The 27,530-nt window shown below is 47.2% G+C and overlaps 1 protein-coding gene and 1 pseudogene across 1 annotated transcript in view; both read left to right on the top strand.

Annotated features, from left to right (window-relative positions):
- The first annotated feature begins 7,143 nt into the window (after positions 1 to 7,143).
- On the top strand, positions 7,144 to 13,306 carry LOC145522388 (pregnancy-associated glycoprotein 2-like; annotated as a pseudogene).
- A 7,255-nt stretch (positions 13,307 to 20,561) lies between these two features.
- The window catches only part of LOC145522370 (pregnancy-associated glycoprotein 2-like), a 32,656-nt gene continuing 25,687 nt past the window's right edge, over positions 20,562 to 27,530 (top strand). Inside the window, exon 1 of the mRNA XM_081531128.1 lies at positions 20,562 to 20,704. The gene's annotated coding sequence lies outside the window, so the exon portion shown is untranslated. The remainder of the gene's footprint in view (positions 20,705 to 27,530) is intronic.

The following is a 27,530-nucleotide window of genomic DNA, read 5'->3' as shown; positions in this document are numbered from 1 at the left end:
CCCTCTCTGGTGAGCCAAGCTCATTACATGACTCACCTGGGACATGACAAATTAGAGGAATTGATCCAAAGGTATTTTCTGGTTCCTCACCTCTCCTCTTTATGTAGAGCAGAATCCCAAAATTGCAACGCCTACTCTCAGATTAATAACGCTCCAGGGTGCAGACCAAAACCTCCAGGTATCCAATTTAAAAGGTACTCTTCCTTTTGAACATCTGGAAGTGGGCTTCACTGAGATGAAACCATATCGCCATTTTCGCTACCTGTTGGTCCTGGTATGTACATTCTCGGGATGGGTGGAGGCCTTCCCCACCCAAACTGAGAGAGCATCAGAAGTAGCTCGGAGCCTGCTTAGGGAAATAGTTCCCCGAATTGGATTCCCCATCAGCATAGGATCAGATAACGGCCCAGCCTTCATATCAGATATGATACAATAAGTAAGTAAAGCCATGAGTATAAAATGGAAGTTACACACCGCCTACCGGCCTCAGGCTCCGGAATGGTAGAACGAACTAACCGGACACTAAAGGAGACACTTTCTAAATGGTTTATAGAAACTGACTGTTCCTGGGTAGATTTACTTCCCATGGCCTTGCTCAAGCTCAGGATGACCCCACGGTCCCACAGCTACTCTCCCTACGAAATTGTGTATGGGAGGCCTCCTCCCATAATAAGACAGGTAACAACTGATATACTTGAGGTAAGGGGAGACGGGATATCACAGCAGATGGAACAACTAGGTAAGGTAATTAATCAAATAACCAAGTTTGTGCAAGAAAGAATACCATTCCCCTTGGGGGAGCAGATGCATGAGTTTATACCAGGGGACCAGGTATGGGTGAAAGACTGGAAACATGACTCACTGGCCCCCCGATGGAAAGGTCCTTATACTGTTGTTTTAACCACCCCTACCGCAGTTAAAGTTTCAGGCATTGCCCCTTGGATCCATCACACCAGAGCGAAGAAGGCATACCACGCCGACCCGGAAGACGCCGAGTGGACCACCCAATAGGACCCCACCGACCCTCGGGAAACCAAGATCATTCTGAAGAGGAAGAAGAAAACGAGGTCCCAGACGAGCCCTCTCTAGGATAGAGCTGGGTAAACGACTCCTGCTACTTGGCCTCGCCAACGCAGTTCTGAACCTGACCACTCTTCCTGCACAGGACAACGTCTTCATCTCATGGGCACATTCCTACGCGGACTTCCACAACTCCTCCAACAGTTGGGTATGTGGGGCTATGCCCCTGTCAGTTATGGACGGACTCCCCTTGTGGGTGTCGCCACTTCGTTATGGAGACTTTATGCCACTGTGCTCCTTCTTGGAACAACAGAAGGGAACTTTCCTTTCTCTCACCAGTCATAACCTTTCTTCGCTCTCCTGGTGTAAGAAAAGGCCATCAATGGGCCAGGGACATGGGGTTACATTTAATATGAACGCTAGTCTTACGGAGGTAACAAGAGCTTATACCTCATATATGAAAAATAAAAAAGAGAAGGGCTCCCTTACAAAAGGGGGACAGGCCTCCCGGTACCTTGAGCAATACTACCAGGTCTGGGATGAATATTTCTGGATGACTCCTGAGAAAGGACAGTTGATTGTTCCCACTACTATTTGCTAGGAACAAAAAGAACACAAAGTTGGATTTGGAGACCGCCACCTAGACCCAAAAGAATTAAAATATATGGGTTATTTGTCTCCTGAACAATGTAAACAAATCATAGAAGTTACCTATCACCCCAATCAGTCGGTTCAGTGGCCCGGTTCCAACTGGAAATATAATCCTGGAATCCGTTGGGTAGCCCCCAACAGGACCCAGTGGCTCTGTGGGCTTAACTTATGGCCATGGTTACCAATTGGCTGGGTAGGGCGTTGCACACTGGGATTTACTTTCGCCCATGGCAGTATTAAGCCCAGCCTACATCAACCTCCAGTATACCTGCCCTATCTGCACCACAAGATCTGTGTTCCAATGGTATGACTATCTTGCTGCCTTGTTTGTACCCTCTGTAGGGACAACGGATATCATGATTAAGGTGGAGACCTTAACTAATTTCACTAAACAGGCCCTCTTAGACAGTACAAAAGCCATTCAAGCCTTGAACGAAGAACAAATTCAGATGAGGAGGGCAGTAATTCAAAATAGGATGGCATTAGACATACTCACGGAGAAGGCAATGGCACCCCACTCCAGTACTCTTGCCTGGAAAATCCCATGGACGGAGGAGCCTGGTAGGCTGCAGTCCACGGGGTCGCTAAGAGTCGGACACGACTGAGCGACTTCACTTTCACTTTTCACTGTCATGCATTGGAGAAGGCAATGGCAACCCACTCCGGTGTTCTTGCCTGGAGAATCCCAGGGACGGCAGAGCCTGCTGGGCTGCCATCTATGGGGTCGCACAGAGTCGGACACGACTGAGGTGACTTAGCAGCAGCAGCAGACATATTCACAGCAGCCCAGGGAGGGACTTGCGCCATAATTAAAGTCGAATGTTGTGTATACATCCCTGACCTGTCTAAAAATGTATCTACTGCCTTGGAAGATATGCAAAATCAAGTGAAAGCCATGTCTGATGAAAATATTCCCTTTTGGACTTTGGTCCTGTCCTGGGTAAAGGGAGATTGGTGGCAAACTATTGTTACTGTTGTCATAATAGTTCTAATCATCCTGCTTTGTGGGCCCTGCTTCTTACAATGTCTTGTGAACTTTGTAACCCAGAGGTTGATAGCCTTCTCTCATGTGGGTGGCCAGAGGGCTAATGTACAATATATCTCAATGAATGATGCTTGTTACGGAAACTAGGAGCATCAAGAGGGGGGAATGAAGAAGGAATTCACAGGGCCTGGACTCCATCTTGGCCTGTTCGTGCTGATTATGCCACCTCTCTAATGGACTCTGAACTCTGTGCTTAGTGCCTGTGGAAATGACAATAGAAGGATAAGACCCCCTCCGGACAGATCATAGATTCTTATCTGTAACCTCAGGCTTATTGATTATTGACTGTTTGGAATGTAACCTCAGGCTTATTGATTATTGACTGTTTGAACACATAACACGTGAATGATGGAGTTATTGTGATTGTATTTACCTTTCCTTTGTTTATGTAAGTCACAAGGAAGTTGGGTGGTGGGTTCAGACACGTATACATGGGGTATAAAAGATTTTCACAAATGCTGGTCAGGGTCCTTGGCTAAGAGGATACTCTGCCTTGGGCCCGCCGGTGTAATAAACTGCACTTCACTATCTGCATCATCCTTCTGAGTGAGCTTGTTTCCCGGAACGCGTGGCTATAACATATCAAATGAACATTGTTAAATTCATTGGTTTATTTCACCCTAGTATTTTTCTTTACCAATGGAAGGAAAATTAACATGATTAAAACACATTCAGTCTCTTCAATCAACCAACTGGAATCCTGTCTCGGGCCTCTTTCTGCTCCCACCTCTGATCCAGAAATAAAATCCTGTACAGCCTGAAGGCTGAATCCAGCCCACAGTTGCTGGAGATTTGACTCACACTATGTTTTGTGGGTTTTTTTTTAAGGAAAAAAAATGAAAGATTATTGCTAGCATTTAAAATCAGAGGACTGTACATGAATATCCAGACTTCTGACTTCTCTTTTAAACTGGCCAGTCAGCCTGCTTTCCAACATGACAGCTGCTGCTTGGAGTTGAGGAGAGGCTGCCACCCGTGGTAGGGCCTGTGCTGCCCTGTGTCCAGGATGTCTGCCCAGCCCTTCCATTGATTTCTCTTGCCTCCTGGACCACAAGTTTATGAGAACTGCCCTAGACTGCTAGATAGTTCTGAAGATAAGGACCACCTGTATCTTACATGACTTTGACTTTCCAGCGTCTTACCCAGACCCCAGCTCACGGGGCTCTCCTTATACATTTGTTGGCTGATATAAAGTATCTTGTGGATGCCTGCATCACATTTCTTCCAATACGGAAACTGTGCAGTTGTAATACAGCTCTAGTCTAGATCTTTGACACAGACTGGAATCAAAGGTGCCCCTGACCTGTGCCATCTGTCCCAATACCGAGAGTCATTCACATGTCACTGAGCTGCCCCTAAAGCTGTCACTTTCTCACATGACCTCCTTTTCTCCCAGCTATCTCCTCTCCAACTGAGGATATCAATGCACACCTCCTGAAGTTGCTAAGAAGATCATATCAGGTCACGAATATCTAGCATGGTTCCTAGCATGTACTTTTATCACGTTATCAGCAGTGTTTTGTCTCTTAAGTTGACAACAGTCTCCCCATTCTTACTTTGGTTTCTCAGCCAAGCCTCAAGGAAGAGATTACAGTAGAAAGCTCTGTATTCTGAGAATCTTCCAAGTCCAAACCTCACAGACACTGATGGAAGTAAATATTTTATGGAGAGGTTGGTATTCCTTATCAGATCCATTACTGGCCTAAAGGGGACAATTAGATCAGGTCAGGGCATACATAACTAGGAGCTCCTGGTCACCACTGCATGCTCAGGACCTGATCTTCCCTGAGTACTTGGAGCCAGGAAAGAAGCATGACGTGGCTTGGTCTCCTCGGGCTGGTGGCCCTCTCAGAGTGTGTAGTCATGTAAGTACATGGACTGTAAGTAGCATCATCTTTCTGTCTGGGTTTTTTTTCTTCTCGCCCTAATTCTTCCAATGATCGGGGTTTGAAGGGAATATAATCATTCCCTGACAGACTTAACAGTTCAAATCTCACTTATTGATAAGAAGCTTGCCATGGGCACTAGGAGCCTAAAGTTCTTGGGGTAGGCTTGCAGAATTGCACAACTCTGGGGGTGCAGTCACATCGTGACCTATATAAAAATGCACTATTGGAATTGCTCAGTGCACAGCCTATGCAACTGTAGATGTGGTCCTGTGGAATAGCATTTCTCTGGCATTTGCTTCTAGGTCTCTCTGCTCTCTTCACTTCTGTGTGTATGTGTCTGTGTCTTTATCTCTGTGTGTATCTCTTTAATCTCTCCATTTCTTTGGATGTCTCTCTGTGTGTGGAGAACTCTCTGGGTTTTATTTTGTCTATTCTGATTCTTCCTTACTTCTCTAGCCTCTTAATTTTCCTAATTTATTCCCCATCTCCTGGCTTCCTCTCTCACCCCTCTCTTCTGCTTGAGCCCTGGAGAAATATCAGGAGGGCTACTTCTAGGCTGTCTTACTAACAACCAGTGTGACCACAGCCAACTCACAGACTCCCTGCATTTCAAATTTCTCCCTTGTAAAAAGAGGATGATAATCTCCCTTCCACTTCCCTCCCTGAGCTTCTTTGAGAAAGATACGGTAGGATGGCAACAGCAATGGTAATGGCTGTCATTGTTGGGACTTCCTATATATCAGGTACATTATATCCATCATTTCGCCTAATCCCAAAACATTCTATATGGACGTGTGTTATTCACTCAGTCGTGTCAAACTCTTTGCGATCCCATGAAACCTAGCCCACTATTCCTCTGTCCATGGAATTTTCCAGGCAAGTATACTGGAGTGTGTTGTCATTCCCTTCCTCAAGGGATCTTCCCAACATGAGACTGAATCTTCATCTCCTGCATCTCCTGCATTGCAGGCAGATTACCAGCTGAGCCATCAGGGAAGCGGGGATTATTCCATTCCACCCTTTTAACCGATGGGGAAACCAAGGCTCCAAATGGTCATGTGGCTTACCCAAGATTACACAACAGAACCTCTATTCAACCTAGGTCTTTGCCATGGTATTTGCACAGCATTCTGATAATAATATGACACTTGTAAAAATGTTTGAAAAATATACACTGCCATTACAATATTAGATATGACAATCATACTGTAAAGCAGACATCTGACTGCTGCCCCTTCTTCTTTTTTCCCAATGTTTGGTGTAAGAGTCCCTCTAATGAAGATGAAGATCATGCAAGAAACTCCCAGGGAAAAAAACTTGCTAAAAAATTTGCTGGAGGCTTACAGCCTGTCCCAGAATTCCACTTCTGACAAGAAGTCTCACCCTCTGGAGAACCACAGGGATGTGTGTTGGGAGGATGGTGCTCCACAGTGCTCCCTGGTGGTGATCTGGACTAGCACTGGGGTTCATCTGTAGGTCTCAGGTGGGATGTTGGGATGGGGACTCCTGCAGGAGGCAGAAACACTGGGGAACAGGGACCCCATTCCAAGAGGAGGAGGCAGTCTCATCCTCAAATACTGGTCTGTGTTGACTGAGCCCAGCAATGACGGGGCGGCAGGTAAACATCCATTTCTGTGCCAAAGATATGTCATTAATTTGTGGGAGACTGTTACTTCTGAACTAAAGGACCCATTGAATTACAGATGAAGGGTGAGTCATGACTAATCAAAAGATAAAGCCAACTGCACATCAAGTGTGAAACCCTGGGCAGAGGAATTTCAGCCTCCGCAGACCCAAGAAGGACACCAGTAAAAAGTGACTGGGCCCCAAATGCATGCAACTCCATAAAAGTCTAACATTATGGTTATTGTTATTGATTTTTAACAGACAGGGGTGGTGGTCTCAACTCTTCTTCAAGAATACACTGGCCAGGCTGAGAGATAGGCAAAGAGTAAATACACATCAAATGAAAGGGCCACTTAGGTGGTGTTAACTGGACATGGTTTCGGTTTAGAGGAAGTGGCCCAGCCTAAGGGAGGTGCTTACCTGGGACTTGAACAGGAGACTAGAGATCTTCTTAAATGAACACACCAGTCTGAGCAGAGGCTGTGAGTGGGGTGGTTGGAAAGTGATTTCAGGAGACATGGGAAACCCAGCAGAAGACAGTACTCCAGGAATTGGTGGGGGGTGGATGGTGTCTGCCCTAACCACCAGCCCCTGGCCCCGGTAGGCTGCCTATGTTGGCAACATCACCATTGGAACACCACCTCAAGAGTTCCAGGTCATCTTTGACACTGGCTCATCTGACTTATGGGTGCCCTCAATCTACTGCCACCGACCTGAGTGCTGTGAGTACCCGCACCACCACCCCCGCCAGCCCATCTTGTACTCCTCCTCCCAACCTGTTCTCCACCTGGGCCACCTGGCAGACACTCATCTCTTCTGTCTGCAGATCCACACAACATCTTCAAACCTAACGAGTCCACCACCTTCATTCCATCAGAAAAGCTGTTCTACCGCCTCCACAGCACTGCGTGGATGATTGCAATCCTTGGCTATGACACTGTTCAGGTAACGAGGAAACAGATGCTGGGTCAGGACTGGCCTTGGGAGTGACCACTGCTTACACAACAGTTGCAGCACCAGCTGGCAGGGCCCGTCCGTCCCTAAGTCCCCTAGTAACTGACCGCCACCACTCAGGACCCTGTCCCTGGGGAGACAGCGCTCCTTCTGACACACCAACTCCCAGGATGGCTAACTCAGACAGTGGCCTGGGGTGTGGACTTGAAGCTCCTTGGTCCATGAGCAACTCTTTAGGTTCATTTTGCTGAGAACAGGGGTTGGGAGGGGGGAAGCACTCACTTTTATCTTCTCTGACTGTGCTGGGCACATTCATGGTAATAACTTGTTTACCCGGCAACAACTTCACACCGCAGGTGCTATCACTAGCTCCATGATTCAGGTAAGGGAACTGAGGTGCAGAGACTGAGGGCCTTGGGGAGATCACACGTGTGGTAAACGGTAGAGCTGGGCTGGCTTTTCAGGACTCAAGTAGGTGTGGGGTGTTTGGGGAGAGGATAAAACTGATCTGGGGCCCCTGGGGCAAAGCAGGGCCTCAGGTATCCAGGCAGGGAAAGCAGGGGGCCACACATGTGGGAGGGGCTTGATAAATGGGTCCTTACTCTAGGGAACCTTGAAAGTCTAATAAAAACTATGGCCTGCCTCCCCCAAAGTACCTGAATATTTTCCCTCTCTCTCACTGTCTCTGACACACACACACATATACAGGGGCATACATCTTCAAGAACCTGTTTTCCACACATGATTTTCATAAGAACCCTGCCAGTGACGTTGTATAATGGGCTTCTGTCTTCCCGGGCAGATGTAGAATCCACAGTGTGTTGCAGTGAGGTCAGTCCATTTCTGTCATCAGATCACAATGATGCCAAAGAGAAGGCTACCCTGCTCTCTACCCATTTTGTCCTCAGGTGGGAACCATTCAGTCCTGTCCCATGTCTTGGTTGCCCCACCTGTACAGAAGGCATGAGACCAATTTGACTTACTTAGATGGTGTTTGCAGGACAAGCAGGTGTTGTTTAGAATCCACAGCCCCACACAAATGGAACCAAAATTCCCTGCCCAACTTGGTCTAACCATCTGAGGTCCACCTAGGGCCCAGCCAGGCCTCAGGTCTTCTCTGCAGTGCTAATGGCATCTCTTCCCCAGCCAATTCCAGCCCCACTTCCCAGTCCTTCATGTGGGAACTCTCTCCTCTCTCACAGATCGGGAACCTTGTCACTGTGAACCAGGAATTTGGCCTGAGCAGGGATCAGTTCAGTGTACCCTTGGTACAAGTACCTTTTGATGGCATCCTGGGCTTGGGCTACCCCAAACTTGCCGTCCAAGGGACCATCCCCATCTTTGACAATCTGAAGAAGCAAGGAGTCATTTCTCAGTCTATCTTTGCCTTCTACTTAAGCAGGTAAGTCTGAGCTGGACAAACCCTCTCTCCAAATTAGCTGTAAGATGCCTTCAGTTGCATGAAAAATTATAGAACACCTGATCCAAAATTCTCCTGAGAGATGGTCTACCCCAGGAGAACCAAGGCCCCAGTGCCCCACCTGGCACCATCGCTGGGTTTTATCAATAAAGATTTATTGGAACACAACCATGCTCATGGGCTCAAGGGTAGCAGTTTAGTCCAGGGGAGCTGGAGGTAAGATGGAGAGCAATGGAAGTTGTCAGGTTATGAGGTGGAGGAAAAGGCAGCAGGATTTGCTGATGAATTTGAAATGGAAGGAAAGAGAGGGATGGTGGAAATCTTTCTTTCCTCACTAACATTTCAGCAGGAGCCCAGGACCAGCTACATAATTTGCAAGAGCCAGTGCAAAATGAAAGTGTGGGACCCCAAATGAAAATGTGGGATCCCAAATGAAAGTGTGGGACTCCTTGTTCAACAAGTCTTAGGAATTTCCAGACAGGGATAGCAGAGGTGGGGACCCTGCTGAGTGTGGGTCCCCATGGACAGCACAGGACACAGGCAGGTGAAGCCAACACAGGGTGAGCCTGAACCCATTCCCTTAGCACTCTGGGGCCTCAGGATTTCTCAAAATGACAGGATAGACAAGGGGGAAGCAAGCCTGCTCAAGCAACCTCTTCTGTGGTACTCATTAGATGGTGACCAACCTAGGTCAGGTACTCAATCCCTCTGTGTCTCAATTTCCCCATCTGTAAAATGGGGACCATGGTAAAACATCTGACAGTGGTAAAGCACAGTCTCCAGACAGTGTCTGTAGTTAATTTCTGTCAATGAGAGTCCCCCTCTTCTCTCATCAGTCAGAAGGTGGATGCAGCGTGGTGATGTTTGGTGCTGTGGACCGTGCCTACTACAAGGGAGAGCTCACCTGGGTACCACTTTCCCAACTAGGCTTCTGGCAGGTAGCCATGGACAGGTAAGCCTCTCCCTCCAAAGGCCACCCCAAGTGATGCTCCCACACATGCACATGGACACATGTAGACACATAAAAATGAACACACAGACATATAGTCACACGTACAGACATATGCTCCACCTACAAAGACACATAAAACACATACAGAGACAAATATAAATACACACATAAGCACATATAAAAACATTCACAGGCACAAAGATGCACACTCGAACACACAGAGAGAGACACATATAGACACACAAACATAGATACACACATCACTCATGGGTTCATAATCTCCCCAGGCCTCTGACCAGGGTCCTGAAAGGGTCTGGAGAGGCCTGTGCAGCTGTGGGAGGGCTGCACCCACTTCCCTTTGTGGTGAGGAGCACGTTTAGAGGACCCTACAGTATGGTGGATAGAGGATCAAGGAGAATTTGCTCAGCCTGAGCAGGGCTGTGTTAAGCTATCCAAATGACCAGGGCTACCAAAGACCTAGGGACTTCTCAGTACACAGAACTGTCACTTGTAGAACAAGGCCCATCCGGGACAAACTGGGAAAACTGGTCTTTTCAGGAAGATGATACCAGCAGTGGAGAGAGGTTGGCTGCAGTCCCAAGACCTGAAAGCAGCTCATAAAAAGAGATATCCCACCTAACCATAGCGACTCACCCCCGATCGTGGGCACACAGTGGGGCAGGGACTGTGACTGAGAGAATCAGGAAGCTGGGACCCAGGAGTGGCCTGAAGTCAAGGGGCAATGATTGATGAGATTCTGCGTGATACCCTCAGACAAAAGCTTGTCCTTCATAGTGTCCTGGGCTAGCTTGGGCATCACTGGGCCAGGAGCCTCAGTGTCCAAGCTGAGTGAAGGAGCAGTGCTGAAAGACACCCTCTCCCAGGGCAGCCTGTGTCTCCTGTACCCCCTCCCTGAGCATCTACTGCCCTGGAGATCTCCTTCTTCACTGTGTGGTTTGACCCATCATTGGTGAGACACCATATACAAGTCTGTGGTTGTTCCTCATTCATTTTTTTCATTCATTCATTCAAAAAATATACACTGTGCACCCACTGTGTGCTGGGCAGTGGAGGGAGGCACTGAGGATACAGCTTGCCCTCACATCTAGTAAGGCAGACATATATGAAACAACTCACACACATAGTGAATTACCACTTTTGTACACGCTAGACTTTGGGGAAGATTCTACAGAGCGTGAGCAAGACAGGAGCCTGATCTAGTCTAGGGTGAACACTTCCCTGACAAAGTGACAGTTAAGCAGGAATCTGGAAGATGATGAGGATGAATCAATTATACTAAGACCACAGAGGTCTTCTAGGAAGGGCGACAGAATAAGGCCAGGCCCCGAGTTGTGAAAGAGCCTGGTTCATTCAAGAACTAGAAGGAAGTCAAAGAAGGTGACGTGACCAGAGCAAAGGAAAGCAGAGTCAGGACAGGAGCTGAACCGATGTTCAGGAGGCAGTCAGGGAGGGGGCAGTCGTGGGAAAGACAGCATAATGACCCTGCTACCCAATTTGTCCCTCTCTCTTTCATCATCTCCATGAATGGGACAATTATTGCTTGTTCCGGTGGATGTCAGGCCATTTTGAATACCGGGACCTCCTTGCTGAATGGCCCAACTGACTGGTCAGTAACATCCGCTGGCACATCAAGGACACATCATTCTCGGATAACGAGGTGAAGGGTTAGACCACAAGGTCCCTCTTGGGCTCTCCACACACCAAGGATCAGCTGAGGCCAACCTCTCTTCCTCTTTCTCTAACAGTACTTGGTTTCATGTGACACCACCCACAACCTGCCTCCTCTCATCTTCACCATCAACAGCATCAACTACCCAGTGCCCGCTCAAGCTTACATCCTCAAGGTGAGAGGAAAAGCCTGAGGTGTGGTTCTCAGATCTGCATCTTGTAGGAACCCTCGGGGCTGCTGCTGGGAGGAGGGCGCCCTCTGCAGGCCATGTCACCCCATTGCTGATACTGCTGAGCCCCTGTGGCTGGGTCAGCGCCTCCCACAAAACCAACCACCTGAGAGTAAAGGGCAGTCTGGGACATCCATCCTCCTGAAATAAATGTGGGGACGCCACCCCGTGCTGGCGTGGTGGGAGTCACAAGGAGAGGGGAACACTTAGGGCCTCAGCCCTCACGAGCTTCAGTTCAGCCAGAGCCCTCAGGTGCATGAACACGGAAAGTCAGCTCTGGCACTCCCTGAAATAGACCGTGTGACAAGGTGGGGGGTGGGGAGGGTGACCGGGGACAGTCCCAGTGCGCTGTCCCACCATGGTGATTAGCAGCCTCTTTTCCTGCCTCAAAAGTGTCCAGACTGGGATGATAAATTACATGGTTAGCCAAGTTCTTAGCTGCAACTTTCCCTTGCTAAGCCCAGTTCCCCCTCTCTGAATTGGGCTACCAGACTCCTCAGTTGAGAGGTTGGATGCTAATATGAATAAAGGGTGTACAGTGACTGCACAGCCCCAGCACAGGGTGGAGGCTTCATGTCAGCTTCCTATGGGAGTTCAGAGCAGGTTGATGGGCTCAAAGAAGGCTTTGAGGAAGAGAGAAATTGCAGTAATTCTAAACTCCTAGCCTCATGGAGATGTGAGGAGACCTGCTTGGGTCAAGACAAATCTACACTGGATTCCATGCACCTGGCACCCCCAGGGGCTATGCAGAGAAGTGCTCGGGATAGACTAGGGGTGGTGAAGTCTACAGACCAAGGAAGCACCAGGGTAAGTTGCCCAACCTAGCCAGGAGTAGCCAGGGAGAAGGGTGAGCTTGAGTTCAGGAAGTTTTCCTAGAGGGCCTGAATGAGCTAGAAATAACAGGCTGTGGGCACTGGTATGTAAAACGAGTAGCCAACAATGACCTACTGTGTAACACGGGGAACTCTGCTCAATGTTATGTGACAACCTGAATGGGCGGGGACTTTGGGAGAGAACGGATACATGTATATGTGTGGCTGAGTTCCTTGGCTGTCCACCTGAAACTATCACAAAACTTTAATCGGATATACTACAATAAAAAAAATAGAGAACTTAAAAAAAAAAAAGAGCAGGTTGTGGGGAAGGGGAAGAAGAAAGGGCATTCTCTGCAGAGAAGACAAGGAGCAGAGGTCAGAAGGAGAGAAAGAGCAGAGTGTGAGGGGAACTACTGCCCATTCTTATTCCTTTTTTAAAATTTATTTAAGTATAGCTGATTTACAATGTGATATTCTGCTGTCCAGCAAACTGCCTCAGTTACACACACACACACACATATATATTCTCTTCCATATTCTTTTTCATTATGTTCTACCATGTGATATTGAATATAATTCCCCGTGCTATGCAGTAGCACATTATCTATCGTCTGTGTATTAGTTTACATCTGATAATCCCAAACCTTTCAACCTTCCCTTCTCCACTCCCCTTTCTCATGAAAACCACGCTGCTTGTTCTTCGACGGGCCTCCATTTCTGCACCTGCACACAACTACTGAGAAACTCACTTGATTTTTTACCAAAGGAGGGAGATAATTCCGAAAACCTGCCAGCTCAGGATATTGAGGGGGGTGGTAGGTAAGGTCACGGGCTGACTGCTACGCATTTCTGTCTCCCCCAGAAGTCTGAGAGCTCCTGCCTCGGTGGCTTTCAGGGGGGCACAGAGAGGACGCACGCCACGGAGGCCTGGATCCTGGGTGATAGCTTCCTCAGACTATATTTCTCAGTTTATGATCGAGAAAATAACAGGATCGGCCTGGCTCCCGCAGTGTAAATGCGGGCTGCTACAGGAATCAATCAGGCCCACTCCAAACACACACTCATGTGAGGGCACTGCCACCCAGGGGCTGCTGGTGAACTGTGTTTGGTGCTCTGCAAAGCCCTATTCTCAGTAAAGAATGAAGGGTTTCACCTCCATGGTGCTGATATGAATACATGCTTCTCTTTGTGTCACAGAGGTGCATCATAACTGGGTAGGATCTAGAGTTGGTCTGAACCACAAGTGAGAAGATCCCAACTCCAACTGGCTTCAAGGAAAGGGGAGACTTATTGGAAGGACCCTGGGGATCTGGGATGCAGGAACCAGAGCAGGTTCAAAGATCTCAATAACTGGACCCGAGAAATCAGAACCCATCATTTTACTCAATCTCTCCCTCACTCTTTCCCTTGTTCCTTCCTTGATTATCTTAGCCTGACTGCTTTCTTCCTTAAGGGTTCTACACTTAGTGAGCGAGTCTAAGCCTGCCACAGGCTTTATTTCTGTAAGGAAGATATATCTTTATATCTCTAAAGAAGCTCAAAAACATCAGGGTTTAGGAGGTCTCTGATTGGTCCACCCCAGATCATCTGTCCAGTCTTGGACCAACCATCCTGTCAGGGTATGGGGTCCTATGATTGGCTTTACTTAGTCACATGGCCCTGCCCCGCTTCCTTGACAATTTTATCCAGAACCACATGACTGGAGCTGGGGAGAGGCAGCCCCAAAGGAAGTGCCAGGGGAATGTTCTATGCCATGTGAAAATTTATGACAGCCCCACCAAGTCCACCACCTCTTCATTTAGAGGGATGGCAGATGGTATTAAAAATAGATTCTATTCTTCCCTATTCTCCTATTCTATTCTGTTCTTCCAGGATTGGCATTGGCTTCTGTTCCAGGGAGGTTGTGGGTGAGGTCCTTCAAGCTAAGATGTTTCCCTTTTGTATTCTCACAACAGTCACCAGCTCTCTGGCACCCACACCTGCTGTGTCCTTTCCAGTCCCACTTCTCAAATGATGGGCCCTGTGGATCCCTGGCCATCCCCCTCCTCCAGGGCCCAGCATGACCCTTCTTTGGCCTCCAATGCTGCTGGGGAGGATGCCATTCATGTAACAGGGGACCTAGGGTGCATAGAGCCTTCACCCTTTCTGAGCTTCCTCCAGGGTCAGTGCTACAAACCACTTCATTTGAGCTGCCATTGTTTGGCATTTATGGAGTGGAAGCATCACTTCTCACCAGGAGAGCCTAGGATGAAGCCCAGGCTGTAGAACGGCAGGTGTCAGAGGTGGAGGGAGACCCAGGTGAGAGAAGAAACAGGAAAGAATAATAGAGATGGAAAACACTCCCCCCAAGACAACGCATAGCATGGGCCTTTACTGAGACGAGACAAGCATCAGCAGAAGTGATGTCTCCCTCCCTTGCTTTCTCATCTTTCATTCAGTACAAATTTACCAAATACCAACTATATACTGGGTGCTGTGGAGGACCTCAGGTTTAGAGGGCTGGGTTAGGAACCCACCACCAAGTCATGGGAACAGATAGAGACCACATCAAGGGGCAGGGGCAGATGGAGAAAACAGACGTGTGGGTGGGAGGCCAGAGGAGTGAGGGGCTTCCTCTTCAGGGGGACGGGGAAAGTCTGGCACAGGGCCAGAGGAGGGGCACTGACTTCAGCCTTGCCACCCGACCCTGAAAGAGACCTCTAAACCCTGCAGTTACCGTCTGTGTGCAGATCGGCCTTATGCCCATGGTTATTTGTGCTGGACCCTTTTGAATGGCCCTGAATTATGATCAGTTTGAGGGGAGTGAAAGAGGACAGTGGCTGAGCTGATAAAGGGGGAAATATGAGAGCAGAATCGGTTGTTTTTGTTTTTTGACAGTAAATATCATGAAGTGAGCTAAACAGAGACTCAAGTAAACAGTTCCTCAAACACATTTTCTCAGTGATCTTCATGGAATCATAAGCGATGTTTCTGGTGGTGAGAAACCACCAATAAGAATAAGAATAATAGCTTAGGTTGTTTACACATGCTATCTCACTGTCTCCTCACAGTGAGAGGAGTGGAGAAACGAATTTCTCAGTTGCAGGTGTCCTGGAGCCCACCTTCTGTCACTGAGTCCTGGGTGGGGGCTGACAAAGCTGGAGAAGCACCAGCCAGAATCAACAGGCAGTTTCCAGGTGCAGACCCTGGGTCTTGCTAAGCCCCACTCCATGAGGAGGGGTCAAGAACTCTCTGGCTACGGGCTGTTGCTGCTTGCATTCTTGTCTTCAACTTTCCACCTTGATGAAATCAGCTCACATTTTGAACACTAGGAATCAATCTATTGGAATATAGTGAGGCCCAGAGGTGACTAGACTACCCTGGGTAGATGGAGGCCAGTGTGGTCCCCTTGGTTACCACTCCCAGAGGGGGAGGCTGCAGAATGTCCTGGTGGGGAGGGGCTGCTGGCGAGGGCTCAGCTCAGACAGCTCTCCAGATGTGATGTCAGTGGGATGAAAAATGCAAAGTATTGATGGCTTCTGGTCAATGAGGACCTATCCTGGGACTCTTCAGCTCAACAACAAATAGTTTCAACTGATAGCAGATTCTTTGCAAGGATAACCTTAAGAGGGGGGAAAAAAAACAAAGACGGAAAGCAAAAGGCTGCATTTTCTAAGCATGAGCATGCTCAGGTTAGGTGTGCAGCCCTAGAGATGGTTGGTGGTGCCCGTTGCCCCTTGATTCTGCATAGACAATTAGTGCCAGCTCTCCACCCACCCACCCACCCCCCAGGTGCTGAGCAGAAACACAAAATTTGAGGACCTGTGTCCTGGGTTTGCACTCTGGCTCCTCAGACCTTTAGCTGTATGACCTTAATCGAGTCCCTTAACCTCAGTTTCCTCATCTGGAAAATGGGTACCGTGATGATAATCCTACCATGGGGATCACATGTGTGCCTGGGGTGAGCAAGGGCCCCTGAGAGGGCTTTGCAAGCTCCTGAGTCTGAAACAAATGTGAATTATTCTGCCTCCTGGGGTAAAATCTAATGATTGCAGGCAATTCCTGACTCCTGAGAGGGTTAGTATTGAATCCGAGAAAATGACTGCTATTTCTGAACCGTAACAGGGAACTCTGACTGAGCCGGGACTTGTTTTCCTGGTTCCATGAGGAGCTAAAGCACTGACTCATATTACTCCCCTCCTCACCCTTACCAGCCGACCTTTCCTTGCCAACTACTTCAAACCTGAAATCACACAGTAAGGAGAGCTGTAAAAGCCCTTGGTTTCTTCTGAGGTTCCCCGTTTCTCTGCGGTGGCACGAGAAGTTGTTACCATGGTAAGCTGCACAGTTCAGTCTCCCCTTGTTGTATGGAACTGACCCAATTATGTTCTTCAGGTCAAAAACATTTGTAGTTGCCTTAAACACCTTTCTAAGGCTGTGCTTTACAAAGAAGCCTTTCTAAACTACTGCTCTTTGGTTTGGCACAAAGTCCTGCACCAGCAGACCCAGAGCCTCCACTTCCAGGTATATCTCCCTCCACTCCACCCTGGGCTACGGGCTCCCCCCAGCTCTCTGTCCTACCTATTCCCAGAACAAACAGCATGCTTCCTATCACCAGGCAAATCTTCCACATTATGAATATCAATAGGATGGGATCCTGCCCTCCGCGAGGTCCCAGCTCTACTGTCCGGCCTTTGCTCTTACCAGTCCCACCACCTGGCCTGGAATTTCTCCCTACACGTTCACCAGCTTGAAGATGTCTGTGATCTTTCATTGGTAGATATCTGGAAAGGGTTTCTTGCTCCTTCTCCCAAAGACTTCATCCAGGCCTCCCTTAGTGCTCTTACGTACCATGTAGCAGTTCCTACGTAGGAATCAGCGTGTTTGTCCAGTAAGACTTGGATTTCCCCAGGGGCCCAGGACACCTCTCACTCATGTCTGTACCTTCACATTGAGATCAATACCCAACATGCACAAGGTACTCGGTGAGTAATGACTGCAGGGGGACCTCCATGTTTTAGCAAACGTAAGCCAAAGAACGGAGGTTCATAACATTGTTCAGGAAGCAGTGACCAAAATCATCCCAAAGAAAAAGAAATGCAAGAAGGCAAAGTGGTTGTCTGACAAGGCTTTACAAATAGCTGACAAAAGAAGCGAAAATTAAGGGAGAAAGGGAAAGATATACCCGACTGAACACAGAGTTTCGGAGAATAGCAAGGGGAGATAAGAAAGGTTTATTAAGTGAACGATGCAAAGAAATGGAAGAAAACAATGAATGGGCAGATCTAGAAGTCTCTTCAAAAAATTGGAGATATCGAGGGAATATTTCATGCAAGAATGGGCATGATAAAGGACAGAAATGGTAAGGACCTAATAGAGGCAGAAGAGATTAAGAAAAGGTGGCAAAAATACACAGAAGGACTTTTTTTTAAAGTTTTTTATTGTAGTTCAGTCAGTCAGTCGTGTCCGACTCTTGGTGACCCCATCCACTACACCACGCCAGGCATCTCTGTCCTTCATTATCTCCTGGAGTTTCCTCAAATTCATGTCAATGCAGTCGGTGATGCCATCTAACCGTCTCATACTCTACCACCATCTTCTTTTGCCTTCAATCTGATGACCTGGATGTCTTCTTTGGAGAAATGCCTGTTTAGACCTTCTGTCCACTTTTTGAATGGGTTGTTCATTTTTCTTGTAATTATTCTCCAATTAAATAAATAAAAGAATTAAAAATATATATAGTTGTGTACATGATTATTTTAATAGTGTAGCTCTAGCTACATGAGCTCCTTGTATATTTTGGAGATTAATTCTTTGTCAGTTGGTTCGTCTGCTATTATTTTCTCCCATTCTGAGGGCTATCTTTTCATCTTGCTTTTCACACAACTATATATTTGACCAAGTGCTTCGAGTCACCTTGTCATCATTGTCATCAGAGGTTCAATCACACATTTGGTAATACAAGAAACAACAATCTTGTTAAATGGGCAATCCATAACTAACAAAGATAGCGGTGTTATTAAAATCATAAGTAATTAGTTGAAGTCTTCATTCCCTGGGCTGCGCGGGGTCACAGCTTTGGACAACATTCAAAGAAAATCTTTCCTTCCCAACTCCAGCTCTAGGGATGACTGTCACAGACCTGACAGTCAGGTAGAGCACCTTGGGTGCCCCAGTAGGAAATGGGACTCCTGGATAAGAGGTAGGCAGCCAAAAAAGAAGGTGGAAAAGGCCTCAGTCAGCCACAGTGTTACTGGGATACTGCTGAAGTGAAGGGAATGAGCTTGTGAAGTTTCCAGAGCTAAGAGTGGACATTCCCACAGTACCTGAACCCAGAAATTGCACAGCAAAAAAAGCACTGACTCCTCTCAGTGGCTGAAACCCTGAGGTGTAGAGTCAACTCTGCCACTATAGTAATACACACCACACACACACACACACACACACACACACACACACACACACACACACACACACACATACCATGCTCTCTGAACCCTGGAGGAACCAGGCATATTGGAGATACACAAACACCAATAATATTTGTACCCATCAGGCCTAGAACTAGGCATTGATCGGTGATACTGGGACAAGAATACAGGACAAGAACAGACCCAAGGTTGTAAAAACACATCCTTACTGCCCTGAGGAAAGGTCACAGCCCAGAGAGTTATAGACCAGAGTGTCCCTCAAGCCCCACTCTGCTATGGGACCCCCACTGGCAAGTCAAACCCCACTCTTACCCTTCTCTCCCCACCTGTACAAAAGGCAATTGGGCTCTAGGGTCACCAGAACTGTGACAAGCAAGACACTCAAATATAGAGGGTGAAAGGTGGTGGTGATGAGTGGAGTGGGCAGGTGGCCCAATCTCTGCTGGGAGCTCAGGCACTGTCTCCCTCCCCCAGCCCCACCAGGAGGGGCAGGGGCCTGGTCTTGGCCCTGATGGGAGTCACGTGCCCTTCTTACCCAAACACCAGCCTCAGCCAGGTGAGGCTGGCAGGAGGGGGTCGTGCCAGGAGTGATTCCCAGCACTGCCTCCATCCCAGTCCTTGCCATTACCCCTAGCCTCCAAAGCTGTCACCACAGCTGTCTCCAGTTAAGTCACAGCCTGAGCCCACAGTTCTGGGGACCACAACCACCATCATCCCGCCAGGATGTGACCCCCACTCCAACATGCAAGACCTCGGAGCTGGGACTCAGACCACTCATCTGAGGCAGATGGCATTAGGAAAGGGTGTTTCTCCGACCTTGTTTCCTCCTATTTTCTACTTCAGGCTCTTTTCAGCCTCCCCACCCACTGTGACTCTGTTCTCATATCACTAGCATCTCTGTCCCCATTCACCAGGCCTCACCCATCACAATGTCATTCCTATTCAGACTGACCCTGATACAGGCAAAAATGAGAGAGAAAGAGAAGGCAGCTCCTTACTCTTCTCTTGTGCATTCACTGCACATACCCTCACTGAATCCCTGTACTGTTAGGACCTGTGGATACAAAGTGAACACACCATCTACAGGTCCAAGGAAGTCACATTCTTGGTTGGGATTTTAGAGGACACAAGAGACCTCCCTACTCCAATACATCTCAGCCCTTCAGATGAACTTAATCAGGAAAAAAAAAAAAAAAGAATATTAAAGTAGAAATAGTCATCGTGTTTCTCCCCACTTCTAGAAAGTGTGGTTTAGCTCCTCAGTACAGGATCTTATTATGCTGATAGACTGGATGGGGAAGTGATGTGAACAGAAGGAAGGTGAGACAGGTAGGTCAGAATGTGAGGTAAAAAAGACAAGGTATTTAAGAAGCTGAAGTATTGAGAGAGATTCAGGGCCTGAGTTGGAAAAGCAGTTTTCAAAAGAAGTTAGCCAATGTGTTGTATATAATCCCCTATTCAGTGCTCAGGAGCTGTCCATTGAAGATTTTGTCTTTTGAGCGGGAGAGGGGAGGCGTGAGGAACACAAGTCAGATCCGTCTCGCTGTTTCTTATTCCTGGTCCTATTTCTTGGCTGCCACACTACGCTCAGCAGTTCGACCTAATTGGTTGAGAAAGGTTTTATTCTCTGAGGCTTCAACTTACCTGGTGTCCATGATTAGATCTTCCATAGACAAGTCAAATGTAACCCACCAGCCTCCTCTGTCCATGGGATTTCCCGGGCAAGAATACTGGAGTGGGTTGCATTTTCTCCTCCAGGGGATCTACCAGACCCAGGGATTAATTATATCTGGTTGTTCTGCATTGCAGTCAGAGTCTTCACCAACTGAGCCACCAAGAAAGCCCAACTATTGATAGAAGCAAAAGGACACCAATGTCAAGGAAAATGCAACCTCAGAAAGTGAAACGTCAGATAATGTCGAAGTGTTCTGTACCCACTCTGCCCTCTCCAGCGTCACATCAGGAATCCCACAAGGGGAAACAGCCCCTTCTGGTATCTAGAGGTAACCTTTGTTTAAATGTAGTTTTTATTTTATATTGGAGTATAGTTGATTTACAGTATTGTATTAGTTTCAGCTGTATGGGAAAGTGATTCCATTACACATATTCATGTATTCATTCTTTTATAGATTCTTTTCCCATACAGATTATTACCAAATATTGATTAGAGTTTCTTGTGCTATACAGTAGGTCCTAGTTGATTATATTATATATAGTCGGGTATACGGTAAAGAATCTGCCTGCAATACAGGAGATGCGGGTTCAATCCCTGGGTTGGAGAGATCCCCCAGAGAAGAGAATGGCCACCCACTCGAGTATTCTTGCCTGGAGAATTCCATGGACAGAGGAACCTGGTGGGCTACAGTCTATGGTGCTGCAGAGTTGGACATGACAGGTACTAATACACACACTTAGTCAGTTGTATACATTAATCCCATCCTCTCACTTTATCCCTCTTCCCCAGCCTTTCCACTATGGTAACCATAAGATTGTTTTTGAAGACTGAATCTGTTTCTGTTTTCAAGAAACCGTTTTTGATGAACAAGGATGAGCCACCAGCTAGAGGGAGGAGTACATTTCACCCAACGGAGAGCATTTCACCCTAGCATTTAATCCCCCTCCCTACACACACACACACACACACACACACACACACACACACACAATGCTTTTAATAGCAAGATGCAGGGTCTGGTGTGATTGTTGATAAACTGCTCGGCCAAGACAGGCCAGGCTCTCTCTCTCTGGTTTGGGTTCCCTTGGGAACAGCCCCTCACACTTCCATTACCACTGACCTTGGCAGTGGCTGTGATAAGGTTCCAGGAGGTTAAACAAATCTCCCCAAGCCCTGAGACCAGCTAGAAGTCAGAGGGAAAAATCTGTCTCTCCTCCAGGCATCAGTGCCAAGGCAGCCCCCAAAGAAACTGGCAGTCAGCCTCTGCTTGCCCTGCTCAGGCCTGGAGGCCCACAGCTGGGCAGCCCTGCACAGCAATCACACAGCTCAAGAGAGGCTAATTCACGACTCCAACTTGCCTGAGTTCCACTCCCTGATATGTCACTAAATTCCCTGGGCCTAGAGCAACCTTGGTCAAGTCCAGTCTGCTCTCTTGGCTTTCTGCTTTCTGGGCCTTGATTCCTCATCTACAAAGACAGAGATACAACCAGACGGGCACTCAAATCATGACAAAACCATGTTGCGGCTCCTAAGTCTTGAATAAGCTCCTCACATAAAGTAGGTGGAACATTATAAATTTGAATCCAAAAAACCTGATTAACTTTGCCAACTAACCATTGTCCCTCACCATCTGGTGCCACAAGGACGGAGTCACTAGCCACTGATGTCACTGACTTTCAACACACCCGGCAAGGATGTGAGGGTGGAGGTCAGGAAGGAGGCACTCAGTGCTCTGGGAAAATGAGTAGAAAAAGCCTTCAGAGAAATATTATCAAAGAAGATTTTATGAGCCCATTTTCTTGCATCTTCTCATATTTAGAAAATCATTAAAATCATTAGAGGAGACAGCTGCTCCCCGTATCAAGCAGCGGCTTTGCCAAAATGTGTGCTTGACTGAACCTCCCTCTTCACCAGGTCATGTATACACTGACCTTCCCCACACACGCCCCTCTTCAGTGAAGTTCCTCAGAGCTGTGTGAGAGGTTGTCTCACGGGCTACAGTCCTCACTGTGCCTCAAACAAAACTTAACTCACGACTCTCACATTGTGCCTTTTTTTTTTTGACAACTTTATATGAAGCTCATATAGCACTCATCATGCATCAAAGAACCCCACACATATTAACTCATTTAGTTCTGTTATTATCCCAGATTTAAGGATGGGAATGTGAGGTACAGACAGAGTAAGTAACTTGTCCAAGGACACACAGCTAGTAGATGGCCAAGCCGGGATTTGAACCCAGGCTGTCTGGCTCCAGTGCTGTGTTCTTAAGTGCTATGCTCTGTTTGCTCTCACTTTTTAAGGATGTCATGTACCTTTATCTATAACTCAAGTTCCATCTTGTCACTCTTCAGGCCAGAATATACCCCACTCCTCTCCCTCCTCCATAGAATCCTTGGAGATTTCTTGTGGTGCCAAAGAGAGAATGAAGGAGGTAGTATTTGAGCAGACACTATGGATCCCTGTCATATCCCAGCTCCCCCAGCCATATGGTGACATACCAGTGCCCTCTGTCTCTGGGCAGGTCATGGGGGTACCACTCCCAAGGACCAGGTAGAGCAAGGGGATCACACCACCAGCTCCTGAGAAGGCCATGTGCTCAGCAATCAGACTATCATACCCACCAACTTCCTGTCAGAAGTTCTGCCCATCCCTGCAGACACGACAGGAGAAGAATTTGCCTCAGCATGGACCACCCCTCCTTCCCTAGAAAGAGCATCCTACTGGTTTCCATCCCAGCAACCATCTCTTTGCATTTCTCCCCTTCTAAATTCATTTAAGTTTGCCTTTGAAATCCAAGCAAGGGTTGGAGCTGGGAGACTTCTTCAGTGTAGTTGTAGAACATCACAAAGCTCTTGACTCCCACCCTCTCCTAACCCAGATCTTTACTTTTCATTCCTTCTTCTCTAGGCTTTGAGAACAGGAAGGAAATGAAGATTTTTGAATATCACACGCATAGCCCAGTCTGTGCAAGGTGCTTGGAAACGGTTCAAAAAACAATGGTAATTTAACGATAGACGTTGTTATCAAATTAAAGTGAAATTTGCCTTCTTCTCATTTAACTGTTGTCCTCATTCTACTCTGAAAATTCATCATAGAGTAGTGCAGTCCTTTTTTTGTGAAAAACTTTTAGAGGTTTGAGGTTGGTTCTTATGCCCTTACCATCATCTTGATTTTCCAGTGTAAACAACCCTCCAACACTTCTGCCCACTCTCCCACTTCTGAAATAAGGATCAGAAGCTAAGGCTCATGACCTTCACTCAGTGTCCAAAGGATCTTCTCTGGCCCCTCTCTACAGTTTCTGGGTTCTCTTAACGTACTTCCTTCCTCTTTACATCTTTAATCTCTTGTATCCTTCTGCTTTAGTGTCACATTCCTTTATTCTCCCCCATTCTCACATTCAGCTACTCAAGATACCTACTGCCCACAGGATACATCCAACACCCTAGAACATGAGCTTGAACTACAAACCCCTCCACTCCACTCTGGGACCTGGTCTAGGTTCCCCTTTTCTACACTGTCCTGTATACACATCATTGGTGCTGTTGACCAAGTTTTCAAGTCTTCATCCCAAACTCATGCTGGCTTACACTTCCATCAGTTCAGTCACTCCGTCGTGTCCGACTCTTTGTGACCCCATGAATCGCAGCATGCCAGGCCTCCCTGTCCATCACCAACTCCCGGAGTTTACCCAAACCCACGTCCATCGAGTTAGTGATGCCATCCAACCATCTCATCCTCTGGCATCCCCTTCTCCTCCTGCCCCCAATCCTTCCCAGCATTAGGGTCTTTTCCAATGAGTCAACTCTTTGCATGAGGTGGCCAAAGTATTGGAGTTTCAGCTTCAACATCAGTCCTTCCAATGTACACCCAGGACTGATCTCCTTTAGGATGGACTGGTTGAATCTCCTTGCAGTCCAAGGGTCTCTCAAGAGTCTTCTCCAACACCGCAGTTCAAAAGCATCAATTCTTCGGCGCTCAGCTTTCTTCATCGTCCAAATCTCACATTCATCTACACTTCCATACTCCCTCAAAATTCCTGTAGTCCTACGACTTATCTATACCAACATAATGCAGGGAGCAGTGACACAGCTCATTCCTGGCAAATGCTTTGATAGTGTCAACTGAAAAAAAAAAAAAAGCACAACCTAAAAACTGACCCTTCTGTTTGATTGGGCAAACTTTCTGAGGACTTCAAGTCCTGGGGCAGCCTCTCAGGTAACCTGAAGGGACTACTCTGAAAAGATAGAGGAGAAGCCAAGATATACAGGAGTTTTTACAACAAAAAACAGATAGTTAGAACATCAAAATATTACTGTTCTTCAAAGGAAGCCAACTATCTCAAGTTAAGGAATTAAACCATTTTTCAATGTATGGAAAAATGCATGATCCTGGGCTCACTGGAATCTTTCCTTTGCTATCTAGGGCAATTATCCACATTCTTCTCATCCTGAGTTCCCTCTCGATACACAGCTGGGGTGGGGGATGGCTTCAGTAGCTAAAGGCTTGATGGAGGGCATCCTTTTGCCATCCTAAATTCCTTCCAGGCTGACCACTGGGGGAGGTTGTAATGTGATTACTGGATGGCTATAACATCATTTCTTTACTGATAGGGTGGGCAACACTTTTCTTTCACAACAGTCAGACTCTTTGTGACCCCATGGACTACACAGTCTACAGAATTCTCCAGGCCAGAATACTGGAGTGGGTAGCCTTTCCCTTCTCCAGGGGATCTTCCCAACCCAAGGATTGAACCCAGGTCTCCCACATTGCAGGTGGATTCTTTACCAGCTGAGCCACAAGGGAAGCCCAAGAATACTGGAGTGGGTAGCCTATCCTTTCTCCAGTGGATCTTCCTGACCCAGGAATCAAACCAGGGTCCCCTGCATTGCAGGCTGATTCTTTACCAACTGAGCTATCAGGGAAGCCCTCACAATAGTCAGTACATGAATTATCACATGTGCGTCCACCTCCAAGGCAACCAGTGACTCTGCAGATGGTGAAGCCTCCATCTTCAGTCTGAATCCCCAGAAGACTCCAATTAGAGCCCCAGACATCTTGTAATGGACAGAGGGATTTCTATTTTGGGGACTACCATGTGGCTACAGCATCTTTGTTCCCCATCCAGGGATTAAACCTGTGTCCCCAGCAGTGAACGCACAAAGTCTTAAATATTGGATGGCTAGGAAAGTCCTAGTTTCTTATTTTTAAATCGGACATTGTTTATTTTTAAATTGACTGTGATGATGGGGGTTGTCAAGAGTGTGGTCAAGTGAACAGATGACAGGAGAAGAGCTAGAATTATGAGCAGATGGGTCTCCAACCTGTTAGCCAGTGGGGGCTTGGTGGAGTTTGCTTTTCTGGGCCCAGCAGGGTATCACTAAAGACAGACATTTCAAAATGGATATTTTGTAAACTTACTACAAAAAAAGATTTCAAACATAACAAAAATAAAAAGCAGGCTATCATGAGCCCTGTAATTCATCATCAAAAACTGTAGGAGATAGATGGGCTCCAGGCTAGACATTTACACCTGGCCTCCTGTTCTCACTTCGTGGGGCCCGAAGAAGTGGGCTTCAGCCTAGATACTTAGCATTTTCTGAGACAAGAGATAGGTGGGATCCAGTTAAGGCATTTATAATCAACCTCCTGTTTGCCCTCTGAAATGGAAGTAACTACAGAAACAGGGTAAAGAGCCAATGTTTGTCTCTTGTAAACACCTTAAGGTAATAGTCATGGTACAAGAACAAGGAGAGGGACAACTCTGTTTGAATAAAGGAGTAAGGGATCTCACCACCCCTCTCTTTGAGGACAATGGAGACACTAAAAATGAGCAGAAAGGCTCCTTGTGAGTAAAAAGTATCTGGGGATAATGCCAGGCCATAATGAGTCTTACTCCTTTCAGAAGCCTTCACTTCAAGACCCATCTTGGTTGAGGGGTGTGTGCACACCCAGAGAGGGTCCCAGGGTAGGTCAGATATGGAAAAGGAATCCAGATAATTGGCCTGAAGGAAGACAAAGACCCTGAAGAGCTGACCTATAAAAATGACCTAACTGCCTCTTTACTGCACTCATCCTCACTAGGGGGGACGCCCACACTCTCTCTCTCCAGGTGTGCATCTCTGCCTTGCTTCTAGCTCATCTACACAAACCATTTCTCTGTGTACTCTTGCACTTGTTGTTCTATGTCTTTAAGAGGAAACTGTGTACCTTCATTTACAGTTTCTGCCTCCATGATAAAGGCACTTTCCACTGTGGGCAAAGATCCAAGGAAAAATAGCTTCTAACTTCTAGCCCTTGCTGGTCTGGTGGCTAGGATTCCTGGTTCTCATCCAGGCTACCAGGTTCAATTCCTTGGCAGGGAATGAAGATCTTGCTTCACATCACATCGCACTGCTGCCTCACCGAGATCAGAACGACAACACTACTCTCAGTCCACCCAGGGTGTCATAGACCTGAGGCTACATGTCCCAGATCAAGGTGCTGGTCAATTGTGTTCCTGGTGGGAACCCTCTTCCTGGCTCCCAGACAGTTCTCTCCTTGCTGTGTCCTCACATGTGATGGGGAGGGATATTGAGGGAGGAGAGAAGGAGGAGGAAGAGGGAGGAGGGAGAGAGAGGGAGAATGAGAGAGAGAAAGAGAGGAAGTTCTCAGGTGTCTCTTCTTATAAAGGTGCTAATCCTATCATGAGGGCCCTACCATTAAGACCTCATCTCAACCTAATGACCTCCCAAAGGCCCTGCCTCTTTAGGAGGGCCTAAAGAGTCATCACATCAGGAGTTAAGGATTCAACATTTGAACTTGATGGTGGACACAATTCAACCCATAGCAAATACTCAGATCTATTTCTTTAAATCAAAGCACACCCTCATTTAAATTTTGTTTTTTGCTATGTATTCATTTTTGCTAAAATATTTTAAGGAAGAGACTGTTGTTGTTGCTGTTGTTGTCCTTTAGTCTGACTCTTTTGTGGCCCCATGGACTGTAGCTGGCTGGCTCCTGTGTTCATGGAATTTCCCAGGGAAAAATACTGCAGTGGATTGCAACTTTTTTCTCCAGGGGCTCTTCTCAACCCAGGGATCAGAATAATGTCTCCTGCGTTGCAGGCAGATTCTCTACCACTCAGCTTCCCGGGAAGCCCAAGGAAGAGAGTA

Source organism: Giraffa tippelskirchi, chromosome 10 (genome assembly GCF_054371585.1).
Source record: "Giraffa tippelskirchi isolate mGirTip1 chromosome 10, T2T-mGirTip1v1.2.pri, whole genome shotgun sequence".
NCBI lineage: Eukaryota > Metazoa > Chordata > Mammalia > Artiodactyla > Giraffidae > Giraffa > Giraffa tippelskirchi.
This window is presented reverse-complemented; position numbering and strand designations above follow the sequence as displayed.